Source organism: Cynocephalus volans, chromosome 3 (genome assembly GCF_027409185.1).
Source record: "Cynocephalus volans isolate mCynVol1 chromosome 3, mCynVol1.pri, whole genome shotgun sequence".
Classification (NCBI taxonomy): Eukaryota; Metazoa; Chordata; class Mammalia; order Dermoptera; family Cynocephalidae; genus Cynocephalus; species Cynocephalus volans.
In genome coordinates, this window is record NC_084462.1 from 123,839,422 (window position 1) to 123,844,003 (window position 4,582).

The 4,582-nt window shown below is 48.8% G+C and overlaps 1 pseudogene; it reads left to right on the plus strand.

Moving 5' to 3' along the window:
• Positions 1-277: 277 nt before the first annotated feature.
• LOC134372742 (keratin, type II cytoskeletal 8-like) lies at positions 278-1,206 on the plus strand (annotated as a pseudogene).
• The last annotated feature ends 3,376 nt before the right edge of the window (positions 1,207-4,582 follow it).

Sequence of the window (4,582 nt, forward strand, 5' to 3'; positions counted from 1 at the left end):
TGTGGAGCTTATGTTCTCTGGAATGATTCCTTTTCTGTGTTGCTCTATGGAATTTTCAGCTCTCAGATTTGATGGCTGTATTGATATTCTGTAGATGTGCTAGGGGCTCTGGGCAATGGGCACACATTCAGAAACTCATATGAAGTACCAGTTATCAGACTTTTTTTGTTTTGTTTTGGTTTTGACTTTCTTAGTTCTTAGTCTGGGTGTTAGATGAACTCTCAAACTAGATCGTACTCCCACCTAGAGCAGCCTGTTAGCTCCTTTGCGAATCTCAATCTGGTTTGGCCTTCCGGCCTCTACTCCAGCCTCCACCATGTCCATGAGAGTGACCTAGAAGTCCTACAAGCTGTCCATCTCTGGCCCCTGGGCCTTCAACAGCCACTCCTACATGAGTGGGCCAGGTGCCCGCATCAGCTCCTCGATGGCTTGGGCCTGAGTGGGGGCTACACTGAGGCTGGGGTGTGAGAGGTATCACAGCTGTCATGGTGAACCAGAGCCCCCTGAGCCCTCTTCAGACAGAGGTGGACCCCAACATCCAGGCTGTGCATACCCAGGAGAAGGAGCAGGTCAAGACCCTCAACAAGAAGTTTGCCTACTTTATCAGCAAGGTGCAGTTCCTGGAGCAGCAGAACAAGATGCTGGAGACCAAGTGGAGCCTCCTGCAGCCACAGAAGACAGCTTGGAGCAACATGGGCAACATGTTCCAGAGCTACATAAACAACCATCGGTGGCAGCTGGACTCACTGAGCCAGGAGGTGAAGCTGGAGGTGGAGCTTGTGAACAGGCAGGGGCTGGTGGAAAACAGAGGTGGAGAATGAATTTGTCCTCATCAAGAAGGATGTGGATGAAGCTTGCATGAACAAGCTAGAGCTGGAATCCCACCCGAAGGGGCTGACCAATGAGATCAACTTCTTCAGGCAGATGTATGAAGAGGAGATCTGTGAGCTGCCGTCCCAGATCCTGGAAACATCTGTGGTCCCGGAGGCCCCTCAGAAGCAGGCCAAGCAGGACATGGTGTGTCAGCTGCACAGGTATCAGGAGCTCATGAGCGTCAGCCTGGCCCAGGATATCAAGATCATCACCTACCACAAACTGCTGGAGGGCCAGGAGAGCTGGCTGGAGTTTGGGATGCAAAACACAAGTATCCATATGTTAGGAAAATTGAATAATTTAATCAGCCCCCCTCACTTCGGGGCAGGTTGAGGGTGGAAGGGTGCTGAAGTGCGTTATACCCTAATAGAAAAGCAGTTAGCAGCTGTGTATTCTGCCCTAATAGCCACTGAAGCTATCACAGGAACAACCAAAGTCCTAGTAAGGATGACATACCCCATAATAGGTTGGCTGTGCACGTGGGCAAACAACCCTAAAATGGGTGTAGCTCAGACTCCCACTTTGTCTAAATGGGGAGCATATATAGAACAAAGGAGCACTGTTTTAATGAGTCCTCTGTCCAAAGAGTTGCAAACTGTGGTAGGCCCTGTAGAGGTTGTGGAGGAAACTCTGACACAACCCTTATCCTTGGAGGTGGAGGCTACACCTTTCCATGAAGGATAGGGACCTGTCACAGAGCAAGCTTGGTACACAGATGGCTCTAGCATGGGACCCTCAGCATCATGGACAGCTGTTGCTGTCTAGCCCTTAACAGATACCATGTGGTATGAAAATGGCACAGGGCAAAGCAGTCAAGGGGCTGAATTGAGAGCAGTATGGATGGTGATAAAAAATGAGCCTGAGCCATTAACCATCTGTACTGACAGCTGGGCTGTGTACAAAGGTTTAACCCTTTGGATTTCTACTTGGAAGTATCAACAGTGGATGGTAGGCCACTGACCCCTGTGGGGACAAGCCATGTGGCAAGTGTTATGGGAATTGGGCCATGAGAAAGAAGTAACTCTTTTCCATGTCACAGGACACTTCCCCTTAGCCAGTCCAGGAAATGATAAAGCCGATGCCTTGGCTAAGGTAAGATGGCTGGAGAGAGCCCCCGCTGCTGATGTAGCCCAGTGGTTACATTGATGAATGCAGCATGCTAGCAGGTGGATGGTGGCTCAAAGATGGGCCTTGCCTAAAACATGGGAAGAGGTAGTGAATGCCTGTCTTGCATGTCCAGTGTGTGCTCAAGAGAGTCCACACCCTCAGCAGGTGCCCCATAGAGATGGGCAAATAACTTGAGGAAGGGTGCCCCTGACTCGATGGCAAGTGGACTTTGTCAGATCACTGTCAAGGTCGGAGAATTTCAGATACATCTTCACAGCTGTTGATACATCTACTGGTCTTCTGTTTGTATGGCCTTGTAAGGCCCTGGACCAGGTAAACTGTGAAGTCACTGAATAGCCTTACGGCTATATATGGTCGACCTGTAGTTATACAGAGTGATAATGGAACCCATTTTATTGGACATGGGGTTCAGAGGTGGGCCTCCCAGTGGTTCATTCAGTGGAATTACACGTGCCATATCATCACCAGGCAGCGGGAATGATTGAAAGGTACAATGGACTTTTTAAAAAGGGACTAAGGCTATCAGCCCAACCCCCATCCCTGAAGGGGTGGACATGGTGATTATGGCTGACAGAATTCTAAATGAGAGACCCTGCAAAGGCAGACCCTCTCCAGTGAAAGCTCTGTTGCACAGGGCTGCAGCACCTATACAGCTGAAAATAGTGCCACCACCTTGGCTGGAGTTTACTACCTTGGGGCCGTTGCACCATGCGGCCGTGTCTTCCAACCTATGGCTTCGAAGGACCTGTTTGCTGGTTACCTAGCTCATAGACCTGCGTGTAAGGGGTCTGGTGACCCAGCCTGGCATGTGAAGGGTTTGTGACCCAGTCTGTGAATGGGTTTCTGGGGTCTGTGAGCTTCAGACCCAGCCCCAGCTTGACAATTGGCGCTGTGAGCAGGATTCCCACATTAGCCCTAGCCCAACGATTCATGATGTCAGCAGGATTCTGGCAAGAGCCTCAGTTCCACACCATGCAAAGATCAACTGCAGCTACTTAGCTGATAGGTTGAGCTTGGCCTATGGGGGCTTCGGCTGGAGCTATGGCCTGAGTTCCTCCCAGTCGTAGGAGCTCCAGCTCCTTCATTCGCACCAGCTCCTCCAAAGTCAGGGTTGTGAAGAAGATTGAGACCCACAATGGAAAGCTGGTGTCCGAGTCCTCTGATGTCCTGCCCAAGTGAATAGCCACTGCAGCCCTACCCGCTTCTGTGTGGCTGCCCCAGAGCCTGTTGGGGAGGCAGCTGTGCTGGAGAGTGTGGGGAACAGGAGACCCATCTGAAGCTCAGCCCTAGCCCTCAACCTCAGCCCATCCTTGGGGAGGGTCTACTGCCTGGGGTACCCCCTGTTGCTCATGCCCCAACTGAGAACCAATCCAATTTTCTTTTCCAAAATAGAGCCTACCCTGTCTCTGCCAATCCCCTCCCCGCCAAACAAAACAAAACAAATCAAATAACTAGATCATGACAGACTTAACCTTAGAAATGTTGTATTACTCAAATACTGTTATTGGGAAAAGAAGACTGCATTTCTATTTCATATGGGGCAGAGAGAGACATTTCTAAGAATAAGCTTAGAAGGAGGAGTTGATAAGAATTAGAGGTTTTGTTCTCATTTGCCTTCCATAGTCACTCAGTAGAAGCAATCTGCTCTCAAATAAAAGTGAGCCTTGAGGGAAAATTCAGATACCTACTGTTGAATCCATGGGACATTTCCACATTTATAAGATGAGTGTTGGAGAGTTGTAGAGCTGGGGCTAGGGTCTGGAGCTCACAGACCCCTTGAGCCCATTCACAAACCCTTCACACACAGGTCTATGAGCTAGGTTACTGGCAAAAAGTTCCTTGGAGCCTTGGCTGAAGAAAGAATAGTCTTTATTCAGCACCCACACACATCTAGGAGCTAAGCAGCTCAAAAAGAAACGCCAAAACTCGACTGCTACTGGCAAAGTCCAAAGACAAATGGAGCAGATGCCAGCAGAGTAAACATGCTCTATTTTCAGACTCGAGCTCTGCCGTCCGGCTCTGCTTCATAAACTGAAGAACACACACATGTAACAAATCAGAAAGATACACTGGCACACACGCACACTAACTCCACCCACACAACTTGTTTACAAAGAATTAAGAATGTGTTGCTCGACCCCCAATCAGACCTGAGCCAAGGGAGCCTGACTAAATTATCCTATTTTCCCCACAATAATAAAGAACAAAAGTATTCTTACATGGATGTTTAAGGCATCCACATTAGCTGTTATGCTTTATGCCCTTTTCTCATCAGTTTTGTCTCTCTCAAAAAAGTTTATATTTCTTCAATCTACCAAATACAGGAAAATACAACAATAATGTGAATCTGAATATCATAAATAGTTGGCAACTGGCTCCCCTTCTCTGCCCAGGAGCCCCGGATCTCAAACAAGGCAGGTAGTGGGAGTGGGAAGTAGACTAAAGTTTTCATCCTTTGGTGGTGGTAGTAGAAGTGGTGGTGGTGGTAGTTATGGGCATTGGGAAATGTAGACAGGAGCAGGAGGCCCTGTAGGGAGACTTCAAGCATCAGTCAACCCCCTTCCTCAAAAGTAGCAAGGTA